General features: G+C 37.3%; 1 long non-coding RNA gene across 1 annotated transcript; it reads left to right on the top strand.

The window, feature by feature from the left end:
* Positions 1–781: 781 nt before the first annotated feature.
* LOC118766963 lies at positions 782–13,767 on the top strand. Its single transcript, XR_005002882.1, has 3 exons — positions 782–795; positions 4,654–4,660; positions 13,635–13,767. It is a non-coding gene; the product is annotated as an uncharacterized LOC118766963 (long non-coding RNA).
* The last annotated feature ends 257 nt before the right edge of the window (positions 13,768–14,024 follow it).

Raw genomic sequence — 14,024 nt, 5'->3', positions numbered from 1 at the left:
CACACACACACATATATATACATACACATATATATGAATATATAACTAAGTGGAATAACTGAACGGTGGTAGTGGAGACAGAGATGGCGATTGGGTGGTTGCGATAGAGATTGGATAGTAACTAGATTGTAGTGATAGTGGTTGTGGTCAGGCAGCAGTGTTGTTGTTGTTGTTGTTGTTGTTGAGGTGGGGGTTGGAGGGTGTCGGCAGTGGGTTAGGGCAGAAATATAATAAAAGTTGATTGGGACGGCATTGGTTAAGATTAATGATAGCGGCATCAACTCTGTAGCAAACAAAATTCTGAAATTAGATTCTGCTTCTGCTTTGAGAAGTGGCTTAGAATTTAGATGAAATATTATTGACTGGAATGAGTAAATTCTTCTTTAACAGGCATCTTTTCTTGCATGTAGAATTCACAAATGTCGATGCATATATTTGAATGCATATCAATACTGGCTTCTCGCATGTGGGTCGCTCGAAATGGTTGACACCACTAGATCTGGTGAAGGGTGTGATGAGAATTAAACAGACATTATTATTATTGCATTGTAAAGGAATGTTGTAGAAGAAAATTCCAAAACTCAATCTTCAGACATGCGACACTGCTTGTAATAATGACTGACATGAGACAGGAAATTCTTCAATCAGAAATTTACTTTACATGATGTAGCATTCAGAAATGTGTACATATACATACATTCCTACATACATGCATACATACATACATGCATACATACATACATACATACATACATACATTAATACATACATACACACACACACACACACACACATGTATGTATGTATGTATGTATGCATGTATGTATGTATACACATATATATATATATATGTAAATGACCAACATCCAGTTTCTTGCATGCTAGTAGTCAGCTAAGCTAGTTGACTCTGCTTAATTACAATGTCTTCATGTTCCAGCAGAAACAAAATCCTTGCTTTTACTTGTATTACCATCATCATCATCATCATCATCAACAACATCACCATCATCATCATCATCATCATCATCATCATCATCATCATCATCATCATCATCTTTTAACATCCGTTCTCTGTGTTGGCATATGTTGGATTGTTTGACAGGAGTTGGTCAGCTTTCCAGCTGACCAAGTTCCATTTGTCTATTTTGGCATGGTTTCTATAGTTGGATGCCCTTCCTAATGCCAACCACTGTACAGAGAGTACTGGGCGCTTTTATGTGGCATCAGCATAGGCACTCGCATGACACTTGTATGGGTGCTTTTACAGTGCACTATCATATATTGTATAAGTAAATACAAAAGCTTCAGACTACAGTACCGCAATATTACTAATAATGGTTTCAAATTTTGGCAATGCCAGCTATTTTTGGGTATGGGTGTAAGACAGCTACATTGACCCCCAGTGCTCAGTTGGTACATATTTTATCAGCTTCAGAAGAATGAAAGGTAAAAACTGACTCAACAGAATTTGAACTCAAAAAAATGTAGCATATAAGAAGAAATTCAGTGAAACATCAAAACGTTTATTTCCAATGCTCTAAGAATTCTACCAGCTTGCTGCCTTAGCAACAGTAGTAATAATAATAATTGGTAAGGCAGTGAGCTGACAGAATCATTGATACACTGGGCTAAATGCTTAGCAGCATTTCATCTGTCTTTATGTTCTGAGTTCAAATTCCATCAAGGTCGACTTTGCCTTTCATTCTTTCAGAATTAATAAAATAAGTACAGCTAAACACTGGAGTCAATGTAATTGAGTTGCCCTCTACCCTGAAACTACAGGCCTTGTGCCAAAATTTGAAACCATAATTATTATAGTTTTTATATTTAAGAGATGAGGAATTATGTACATTATTTACATTATTTACATTTGACAGATATTTGTCCTCAACTTGTTTGTTATTAACACAATGTTTCGGCTGATATACCCTCCAGCCTTCTTCAGGTGTCTTGGGGAAATTTTGAAACTGGGTTCTCATTCCTAAGGTAATTTCCTAATTAAGGTAATTTTCTAATTCCTAAGGAAATTTCCCCAAGACATCTGAGGAAGGCTAGAGGGTATATCAGCCAAAACGTTGTGTTAACAACAAAGAAGATGAGGACAACTATCCGTCGAATGTAAATAATGTACATAATTATTATTATTATTATTATTATTATTATTATTATTATTATTATCATTATTATTATCATCATCATCATCATCATCATCAAGGCAGTGAGCTGGCAGAAACATCAGCATGCCAGGCAAAAATGCTTAGCAGCATTTCCTCCATCTTTATATTCTGAGTTCAAATTCTGCCATTGTCGACTTTGCCTTTCATCCTTTTGGAATTGATAAAATAAGTATGAATTGAGGACTAGGGATCAATTTAGTCGGCTTGCACTCTCTCTTGGAATTGCTGAATTTGAGCCAAAATTTGAAACCAATAATAATAACTGGTGGTACCTATGGTAATTCCTTGTTTTGTAAATGTTCTTATTTTGATTTTGAATCATATATTTATAGATCTTTACTATATTATTTCATAATGTTAAAGATTTTGATAACATCTTCAAATTCATTCCATAGATAAGTTTGTTAAGGGTATAACACCCATGCATGTCATGACAAACAGAGTAATGTTATAAATAATAGATGTGACACATAATAGTTTTTCTTTGAAAGGAACTTTTCCTTACACAAGGTAGCCAGTGTTAAGATATATATATCATCATCATCATTGCATTGTCATCATCATCATCATCATCATTTAACATTCACTTATCCATACTTGCATGGATTACACAGAATTTGTTGAGGTAGATTTTTTTATGACTGAATGCCTTTCCTGTCACCAACCAACACCTGCTTCCAAGGAAGATAATATTTCCCCATGGCCAAACATGTTTCTTATGGAAAATTCATAGAAATGGTAAGACAACAAAAGAATGAAAGAGACCTCAATATTATGTAAATAGAAGAATTTATCTGTAAATATAATATGTGACAATTATCTGGTAGCCATGATAAAACTCTGAGTTTCGGATGTCGGGGTAAAAAGAGATGGCGGCATGGGTTTCCGCCCCAACATCCGAAACTCAGAGTTTTATCATGGCTACCGAATCATCATCATCATCATCATCATCATTTAGCGTCCGCTTTCCATGCTAGCATGGGTTGGACAGTTCAACTGGGGTCTGGAAAGCCAGAAGGCTGCACCAGGCCCAGTCTGATCTGGCAGTATTTCTACGGCTGGATGCCCTTCCTAACGCCAACCACTCCGTGAGTGTAGTGGGTACTTTTTACGTTTTACCCGCACAGGTGCCAGATGGGGCTGGCAAACAGCCACGGACGGATGGTGCTTTTTACGTGCCACCGGCACGGGGGCAAGACAAGGCTGGCAACGGCCACGATCGGATGGTGCTTTTTACGTGCCACCGGCACGGAGGCCAGTCAGGGCAGCGCTGGCAACGGCCACGGTCAGGTGGTGCTTTTTACGTGCCACCGGCATGGGGGCCAGGCGAGGCTGGCAACAGCCACGATCGGATGGTGCTTTTTACATGCTACCGGCACGGAGACCAGTCAGGGCGGCGCTGGCAACGGCCACGATTGGATGGTTCGCTTACGTGTCACTGGCATTGGTATCACTGCAATTTCCATTGATGTTGATCGACTTCGATTTTGGTTCCGATTTCTGATATCTGATTTGATTTTCACTTCCTCAATGGGTCTTCACAAGTGGAGTTTTGTGTCCCAAGAAGGAAAGGTATGCATAAGTCGACTGGCTACATCCCAGGTAGAGGCCACGAATATATATATATATATATATATATATATTATATATATATATATATATATAGATATATAGATATATATATATACATATATATATATAACATATACATATACATACATACACACACAACAGGCTCCATTCAGTTTCTGTCTACCAAATCCACTCTCAAGACTTTAGTTGGCCCAAGACTATAGCAGAAGATATTTGTCTAAGGTGCCACATAGTCGGTTTCTAATGCACGGGTCACCTGAGTTAATTCATACAATCCAAATTGTAGTTATCAAAAGATATGAAATTGCTAAAAAAAATAGAGCAAATGCAAATAAAAAAAAAAACAATCTTCAATGGTGATACTATGGTGATCACTGTTTTTATGATATAGCCTCAGATGAGCTCTAACTGAGCACACCTATAACCAAATACATTCCAGTTATAACCTTACCATCTTTCCAAACATAATTGTAAGTATGATTACATGAAGAAATGTGTTCTTTCATTTTAAGACAGTAAAGTGTGTTTTGGCAGAGATTTGCTTGCTATTTCTAGCAGATTGAATTACTATGAAGAGCTCCCTGTTTGGTTCCTGCTCTGCTCTTTCCGAAATTATAACTCAGTTTAGATGGAACTAATGTCAAAACAACAACTACTTATAGCATGAATATCTTCAAGAACATTCATTGAACCAGAGGTGTATGAACTTACTTTTGGCTTCATCACATTTAGCAGGTAAGATGTGAGATACAGGTGTATAATGGAATATTTCAAAAGAAGAGGAGGAGGATTTATATATATGAGGGCACGTGGCCTGGTGCTTAGAGTGCTGAAATTGTGGTTTCAATTCCTAGACTAGGCAGTGTGTTGTGCTTTTTTTTAGTGGCTGTGTGGTAAGTATCTTGCTTACGAACCTCATGGTTCTGGGTTCTGTCCCACTGCGTGGCACCTTGGGCAAGTGTCTTCTACTATCGTCTCAGGCCGACCAAAGACTTGTGAGTAGATTTGCTAGACGGAAATTGAAAGAAACCCATCATATATATGTATATATATATATATATATATGTACGGACGTGTGTATATGTTTGTGTGTTTGTGTTTGTCCCCCCAACATCGCTTGACAACCGATGCTGATGTGTTTACATCCCCATAACTTAGTGGTTCGGCAAAAAGAGACCGACAGAATAAGTACTAGGCTTACAAAGAATAAGTCCTAGGGTCGATTTGCTCGACTAAAGGCGGTGCTCCAGCATGGCCACGGTCAAATGACTGACACAAGTAAAAGAGAGTAAAATACTATTCTCAGAGGAACAATAAAATGCCAGTGTCATATTCGATCTCATTATCTATGAGCATATGCTCCAAAAAACTTTATCTAGATAACTATCTCACTCCTAGAACCATTTACAGTTAAGTGGACTGGAATCATTTGAGAGTAGAGCATCTTTGTTTACAAATAAAGTGCAGCAATAGTAATGAGATTTGAACCATGAATCTTTCAGTCTACTGTTTGAAATGCAATCGTCCTGGCCAACTATGGTTTCTCCACCTTCAGCTCCATAGATATATAGCCTGTATAGACACTAATTAAACATAGAAACTGCCATATCCGATTTTGATTCCATCCTTGTGGAATAACAGACTGTTGAATAACTTGATAACAATAACAATGTCAATAATAACGATAGATGCCTGAATGATAACTTATCACTACCTCCACCACCATCACTAATACTACCACCACCACCACTTCTGCCATAATCATCACTGCCACCACTACCACTTTCATCATCAACCTCATTATTGTTATCATCATTATCATTGTTTGTTGTTGTTGTCATCATCAACATCATCAACACCCTCATCATCCTCATCGTCTTCTTATCATTGTTTTCCTCCTCCTCCTTCTCGTCCTCTTCATCATCATCATCATCATCATCCTTGTCATCACAGCAGTAGCAGCAGCAACAGCAGCCGTTCAAGAATTTGGACCTGGAGATCTCCATTTCCAGCGACTTCAAGGGCCACCTCCCAGTGGTGTCAGGCGTCAACGAAGAGCCCTCGACTACAAGCCAACCAAAGTTTTTTTTTTCCATGGTCTGGGGTCTCCCGCCCCTAAGCCCTAGACCATCACCTAATCACCCTTACCCGTCTTGTTGCTTAACAACAACAACAGCAGCGGCAGTGACACCATAATCACCACTGACAATGTCATCATTATCATCACCATTATTCCATCATCATCGTTGCCGTCATTATCATCATCGTCATCATCATAACCATCACCATTACCAGTTTATGTCCACTTTACAATGCCTATTGAGGTTGAGCAGGTTTTGTGTGGCACAACATCTTGCCACCACTTGTGGCCTTTTGTCATCTCTCATGAACTGCAGCCCCTCAAGATCAGTACATAGGTGTGTAGCTGACCAAATTAACTCAGTATATGACTGGTACTTTATTCCATTGACCCTGAAAGATGAAAGGCATTGATGAACCCAGAAGAATTCAACAGGTATGTACTTTTTGATTGTCCTTCATAAAAGTTAAAAACAAGGTTGCAAAGAGATGGTAACCAAAGAGATGTCTGATACTTTATCTATACTGTCATCCATTGCCTAAATCAGTGGTTCTCACCCATTCTTTTTCCTATGGACTCCTTTGATTCCTATTTTACTCCTCTGGACCACCATAGCTATTCAATGTATATAAAAAAAAATCCTACTGAATTTTTATAATTATTAGGAAATGCATAAATTTTTATAATATTAGGAATTGCACATAAAAGAATTGTTAAAATATTCTGTTGAAGAATAACCAATTTATTCTTTTCTACTCTGGGCACATAGCCTGAAATTTTGGGAGAACAGGCCAGTCGATTAGATCGACCTTAATACACAACTGGTATTTAATTTATCAAGGGTGGCGAGCTGGCAGAATTGTTAGCAGACCGGGTGAAATGCTTAGCAGTATTTCATCTGCCGCTACGTTCTGAGTTCAAATTCCGCCGAGGTCGACTTTGCCTTTCATCCTTTTGGGGTCGATAAAATAAGTACCAGTTACGCACTGGGGTCGATATAATCGACTTAATCCATTTGTCTGTCCTCTCTGTGTGTCCCCTTGTGGGTAGTAAAGAAATAGGTATTTAATTTATCAACCCCAAAAGGTTGAAAGGTAAAGTCTACTTCAGCAGATTTTGAACTCAGAACGTAAAGAAAGACGAAATACCACTAAGCATTTCTCCCACTGTGCTAACCTTTCTGCAAGCTTACCGCCTTACTCACAATTTATTGCACATAAACTTTAGCAATAAAATCTTATATGGACCCTGGTTGAGAATCACTGCTAAATAATCCAGTCTACTGCAGGCACAGAGTCCTGAGGTTTTGGAGGAAGGGACTAGTTGATTACATTGATATTATGCATAACTGGTCCTTATTTTATCGACCCCGAAAGAATGAGAGGCAAAGTTGATTTTGGAGGAATTTTAGCTCAGAACATATTGCCAAAAGAAATGCCACTAAGCATTTTGTCCACTGCACAGATGATTCTGTTAGCTCACCACGTTCTTCTACTGAAATATTGTTGGTTTCAAATTTTGGCACAAGGCCAGCAACTTCTGGAGAAAGGGAAAGTCAATTTCATCAACCCCAGTACTCAACTGGTTCTTGTTTTGTTTTATCAACCTCAAAAGGATTAAAGGGTAAAGTCAACCTTGGCAGAATTTGAACTCAGAATGTGTAGTAGACAGGCGAAATACTGCTAAGCATTTTGCCTGGCATGCTTATGATTCTGCCAGCTCACAGCCTTACTACTGAAACAACACTAAGAATAACAATGATAGACTATGGATACATGGTGGGAATGATGGTGGAGGGAGGAGGAGGAGAGAGGAGGAGGAAGATGATGATGATGATGGTGATGATGATGATGATGGTGGTGGTGGTGGTGGTGGTGGTGGTGGTGGTGGTGGTGGTGGTGAGGATGATGATGATGACGACAATGAGAAAAATCTTGGATCCACTATCATAATTTGATAAATATCTAATGATGGAATTTTAAAGGAATCATGCGTTGCTGAAAAACAGATTAATCCCTAGAGATGGGTGGAGGTCAGGGAGAGGTCCAAAGAGGCAGCAGTAGATTGGAAATAGATGGTTTACCTCAATACAGGGTGGGGAACAAAGGGTAAGCAGTATTGATGATGGCAGATAATAGCAGCAGCAGCAGTGGTGGTGGTGGTGGTGGTGGTGGTGGTGGTGGTGGTGGTGGTGGTGGTTGTGATGGTGGTGGTGGTGGTGGTGATAATGTTGTCAATGATGTTGATGGTTGAGCTGCAGATGGAGAAGGACAATGGTGGTTCTAGTGTGATGGTGATGGTAATGGTGGATGGTTGTTATTTCTGTTTAGACCCACCCAAATCAACATTTATTGAACAGATCAATGATCAAAGGCATTCCAGATATAACCATCCTGTCATTTTCTCTATAGGAACAGGTATGGCTGTGTGATAAGAAATTCATCCTATAACCATAAAGTCTTGGGTCTGGCCCTATTCTATGACATCTACTATAAAATTTCAGAGTGAAATTGATATGGAAACTGTATAGAACCCCCCTCTCTCTCTCACACAATCACACATATATGTACATACATATAAATGTATGTATATGTTTGCATGTATGTATGAATGTATTTACAGGAGTGTGTGTATGTGTGTGTGTGTGTGTGTGTGAGCGCATGTGTGTGTTTGTGTCTGTCTTTGTGTTAACATCAACTGGAAAAAAAAGGCAAGTACCAGACTTAAAAGCTAAGTCCTGTAGTTGAAATAATCATGTAATTCCCTTCAAGGTAGTGTCCCAGCTTGGCCACAGCCCAGTAACTGAAACAAGTAAAAGAGTATTTACAGGAAACCCAACCCAATCTTGCTCTTTTTAAGACAGTAGGGTATGGTCTGAGGAAGATTTGGCTATTACTTCCAGCAAATCAAGTAACCACATAGTGACTTCTCATTGGTTTGTAATGGTGGTAGTAGTGGTGGTGGTCAAAATAGTTACAACAATGCTACTGCTGATAAGTAGTTTAGCCCTTGGTCAATCTATTGATCAAACAGACCAATGATTAAGACATGTCAGACATGAATATCCTTTCTTTCAGATATTGTAATTATTTCTTGGACTACTTTATCAAAAGTTTTATTTTTAAGACCATGGGATATGATTTAATGAAGATTTAGTAGCTGTATCTAACAGGCCAGGTTTTCTCAGTGGGTTGAGCACATTTGTATTACAACTGGTGGTGGTTCAAAACAGATATTGTTATAGTTAGGATAATCCTTTTTATTTTTTTTGCTGCCAAATAAAGACGTGCACTATATATTTACTTACTAATGGACTAAACAGAACAGGAGGATACACGTGGGATAGAAGTGTTGCTGAAAAGGTTACAGATGTGTGACGAAAGATTTCCAGACAATGGATAAAATAAGAACAATAATAAACAAGTAAAGAATGAATATATAGTGTGTGTGCTTATTTGGTAAGAAAAAAAAATGACCAACACCAAATTTAACAATATATATCATCATCATCACATATATATATATATATATATATACATACACACACACACACACACAAATATATCTACCTCCCTATCTATCTATCTATCTATCTAGGGTAAAATATAATTAATTTAATAAAATCAACAAATTTCACCTAGTAGTATTTCGGTATGGAAAAGGACCATATTCGATAAAAATTTATATAATTATAATAATAAGGGTTTTTTGCAACAAGTTGCTTAAACCATATACCAAAAATTTTGGAAATAGCAGCCAAAAGACTACTATTTCCTTTTACTACAAAAATAAGTCTCCAAAGACAACAATATTTGTAACTCACATATGGCAAAAAAAGAAGAAAAATAATGAAATCACACAGTCTTTGGGTTCAGACCATGGGATGTGATTTAATGAAGATTTGGTGATTTCATGATTGTGTGATTTCATTATTTTTCTTCTTTTTTTGCCATATGTGAGTTACAAATATTGTTGTCTGTGGAGACTTATTTTTGTGGTAAAAGGAAATAGTAGTCTTTTGGCTGCTATTTCTAAAATTTTCGGTATGTGATTAAGCAACTTGTTGCAAAAAACCCTTATTATTATATCTATATATATATATATATATACATACACACCACACACATACACACATAAAGGAGCACTCCATTGATAACAATAAGAGTCCCAATTGATAGCTGATATGATCAACAGAACAGCTTGCTTGTGAAATTAAAATGCAAGTGGTTGAGCATTCCACAGACATGTGTATTCTTAACGTAGTTCTCAGGGAGATTCAGCATGACACAGTTGTGTGACAGGGCTGGCCCTTTGAAATACAGGTACAACTCATTTTTGCCAGCTGAGTGAACTGGAGCAACATGAAAATATAGTGTCTTGCTCAAGGACACAACCTCCTCGTCAAAACAAAACTCCGGAAGAAGACCAAAACTTTCAGATAGGGACTGTCAGACTCTTACACAAATTGTTAGAAAGGATCACAAAAGTACAGCTTCCAAAATTACTGCAGAGATTCATGACCACTTTGAGGACCCAGTTTCCACAAAAACTGTTCACCAGGAGGTGCTCAAAGCCAGATTTCACAGGAGGGCTGAAAAACAATTCAAACTTTGTATGAGTCCATACCTTATAGAATTCAAGGCTTAAGATTTTGGAGGACAGCTAGTTGATTACATTGACCCCAGTGTTCAACTGGTACTTATTTCGTTGACTCTGAAAGGGTGAAAGGCAAAGTCAACCTTGGAAGAATTTGAACTGAGAGCATATAGACAGACAAAATGCCTGTATGCATTTTGTGCAACATGCTAACAATTCTGCCAGATTGCCACCACATCAATAAATATTAATAACAATATATATAACAATACTTTCTGACAATTTCTATTCAGACCATCATTTAACCATATACAAGCAAAATAGGTTCTTTTGTTATAAACAAATACTTCTATGCATTATAACTGCATAAAGACATGATCTGTTTACCTCACAGAGTTATCAATCATATATGTATATGTGAATTATATGTCGTCATCATCATCATCGTTTAACATCCATTTTCCATGCTGATATGGGTTGGATGATTTGACAGGAGCTGGCAAGGTGGAGAATTGCGCCAGGCTTATATTGACCTGCTTTGGTATGATTTCTCTGGCTCGATGCCCTTCAAATGTTAACCATTCTACAGAGTGCACTGGGTGCTTTTTTTATGTGACACCAGAACCAGTGCTTTATAAGTGGTACCAGCAAATGTGCTTTTTATGTGGTACCAACACAGGTGCTTTTTACATGGCACCATCATCGGTGCTTTTTACATGGCACCAGCACAGGAACTGTTCACATGGTACCTGCATGGATGCTTTTTATATATATGTACATCTATAGGTAGTAAAAAACAAGCCTGTATTAATCTGAAATGGTTTTATTTACTGAATACTTCCATTCTTTGAACTCTCTCATTAAATATTTACCTTCTTTCCTTTTAATACAGACAGGTATGAATGTGTGGTAACAAGTTTGCTTCCGAACATTATTTTGGGTTCAGTCCCACAGCATGATTCCTTGCACATGTTTCTCCTACTATAGCTTTGGGCCAACTAAAGCTTTCTCAGTGGATTTTGTAAATGAAAACTGAAAGAATCCTGCCATTGATATATGAATACACACACACACACATGTGTGTGTGTGAGGGGGTTGTGTAGCCCTTCCCCACCCACCCACTGCTTGACAACCAGTGTTGGGTTGGTTTCTTTAACCCTTTTGTTACTGTATTTATTTTGAGGTGCTCTGTGTTTCTTTCAATTACTTTAAATATAACAAAGAGTTTAGTAAAATAACTTAGTTATCATTCAGCTAGTGTTAGGAACATTAATTGTGATTAAGGTTTGGTGGAAGATTTTAATTCAAAACTTATGAAAACAAGACATCTGTACTACTGAGCCAGAGCCGGTTTCAGCCGGGTTGGTAACGAAAGTGTTAAACCCTGTAACTTAGTGGTTTAACCAAAGGGTCCAATAGAATAAATATCAAGCTTCAAAAGATAAGTTCTGGGGTCAATTTGCTCAACTAGAAACCTTCATTATGGTGCCCCAGTATGGCTGCGGTTCAGTAACTAAAACAAGTATGTGATAAAAGACATTAAATGATTAAAGGCTGAATTTCATATAATGGAGTCATGCAGCAATTTACAGTGAAGGCAAAGGAAGATAAGTAAATGTATAAAACCTGCTTTCAATATATCAAATTCAACCTTTTAATTGTTTGGTATGTTTATGTTTGTATTGAAAAGGGAGAAGAAACATATTCAACAATGAGAGAATTAAAAGAAAAAAACAAAAACACAGATGAATTCAAAAAATAAACTATTTAGATTTTCCCTTGCATCTTCAATAACAGTATCCCTGTAATACCCTTTTTATTTTTATCTTTTGTAAATAACTATGCTCGCCATATCTCACTTGACTTTGTTTTGCATAATAAAAAAGAAAAATATCTTACATGTTTCTCAAACACCATTTTAAAACTGTAAATAAATGTTTTTAAAACTATTTTTCTTATTATTTTTCCCCTAAAACATAATACAAGAAGTAAATATGTTACATGTTTTTCAAACTCCATTTTAAAACTGTAAATATATGCTTTTTTTAGACTGTTTTTCGCTTTTCACCTAAAGTAGTTATTTTGACATGGTATGATAACAAAAGGTAAACATGCTATATGTTTCTTAAATAAACTCTTTTTTAAAATTATAAAAATGTTTTTTAAATCTGTTTGTCATATTTTCCCCTTAAATATTTCAAAATTCAATGTTCTAAATATTTGGTCTTTCAGGCTTTTGGTATTCTGATCATTAAACCAATTGAAATTCAGCTTTCATGTGCTGCCATTTGTATAGATAATAAGCCATCAGACCCAAAAGATATTGTCATGTGATTCCATTCTGGGCCATCAAAAGGATCTAGGTGCTGCATCCTTCCTATGTTGTACTGCAGTATCCAATCATCTTTCCAAACAGAACATATAGCTGCAAGCTGCGAGCTGGCAGAAATGTTAGCACACCAGGTGAAATGCTTAGCGGTATTTTGTCTGCCGTTATGTTCTGAGTTCAAATTCTGCCGAGGTCGACTTTGCCTTTCATCCTTTCGGTGTCAATTAAATAAGTACCAGTTATGCACTGGGGTCGATATAATTGACTTAATCCATTTGTCTGTCCTTGTTTGTCCCTCCTGTGTTTAGCCCCTTGTGGGTAGTAAGGAAATAAATATTTCGTCTTTCACTATATTCTGAGTTCAAATTCCACCGAGGTCGACTTTGCCTTTCATCCTTTCAGGGTCAATTAAATAAGTACCAGTTATGCACTGGAGTTGATATAATTGACTTAATCCATTTGTCTGTCCTTGTTTGTCCCCTCTGTGTGTAGCCCCTTGTGGGTAGTAAAGAAATAGGTATTTTGTCTGTCACTACATTCTGAGTTCAAATTCCACCGAGGTCGACTTTGCCTTTCATCCTTTCGGGGTCGATAAATTAAGTACCAGCTATGCACTGGGGTCGATGTAATCGACTTAATCCGTTTGTCTGTCCTTGTTTTTCTCCTCTGTGTGTAGCCCCTTGTGGGCAATAAAGAAATATGAGCATATAGCTGCAATATCAACTTAATGCTAGAACAGTTTCTGGATAACAAGATAACAAAGTTACACAAAACATGTCCTGCAGTCACACCATTTAATGTTGAAAGACCTTGGTAACCATATCCAGCAAATTATATAAATGCACTCATGGCTGGTAAGTGACAAATTTTTCTGCTTTGTAAGGGTAATTTACACAGTATTTCTGCTGTTCTAATGGCAATTCTGTGTTTGAAAAAATATCATCTAATTTGTATCATTCAATACACATTTTGAAGCTTATAAAAATAAATGTTAGTTTGTTTATATTTATGTGCTCATATATATTAATTATGATGGTTCCAAATAATGAAACAGGTAATGTGATCTGCCAAGAAGCTTTATCAGTAGCTTTAAAGGCGGCAAGCTGGCAGAAGCGTTAGCATGTCGGGTAAAATGCTTAGTGGTATTTCGTCTGTCGCTACGTTCTGAGTTCAAATTCTGCCAAGGTCGACTTTGCCTTTCATCCTTTCGGGGTCGATTAAATAAGTACCAGTTATGCACTGGGGTCGA

This window comes from Octopus sinensis, linkage group LG18 (genome assembly GCF_006345805.1).
Source record: "Octopus sinensis linkage group LG18, ASM634580v1, whole genome shotgun sequence".
Classification (NCBI taxonomy): domain Eukaryota; kingdom Metazoa; phylum Mollusca; class Cephalopoda; order Octopoda; family Octopodidae; genus Octopus; species Octopus sinensis.
Note: the sequence above shows the minus strand (reverse complement) of the source record. Positions and strands in the feature narration are given on the sequence as shown.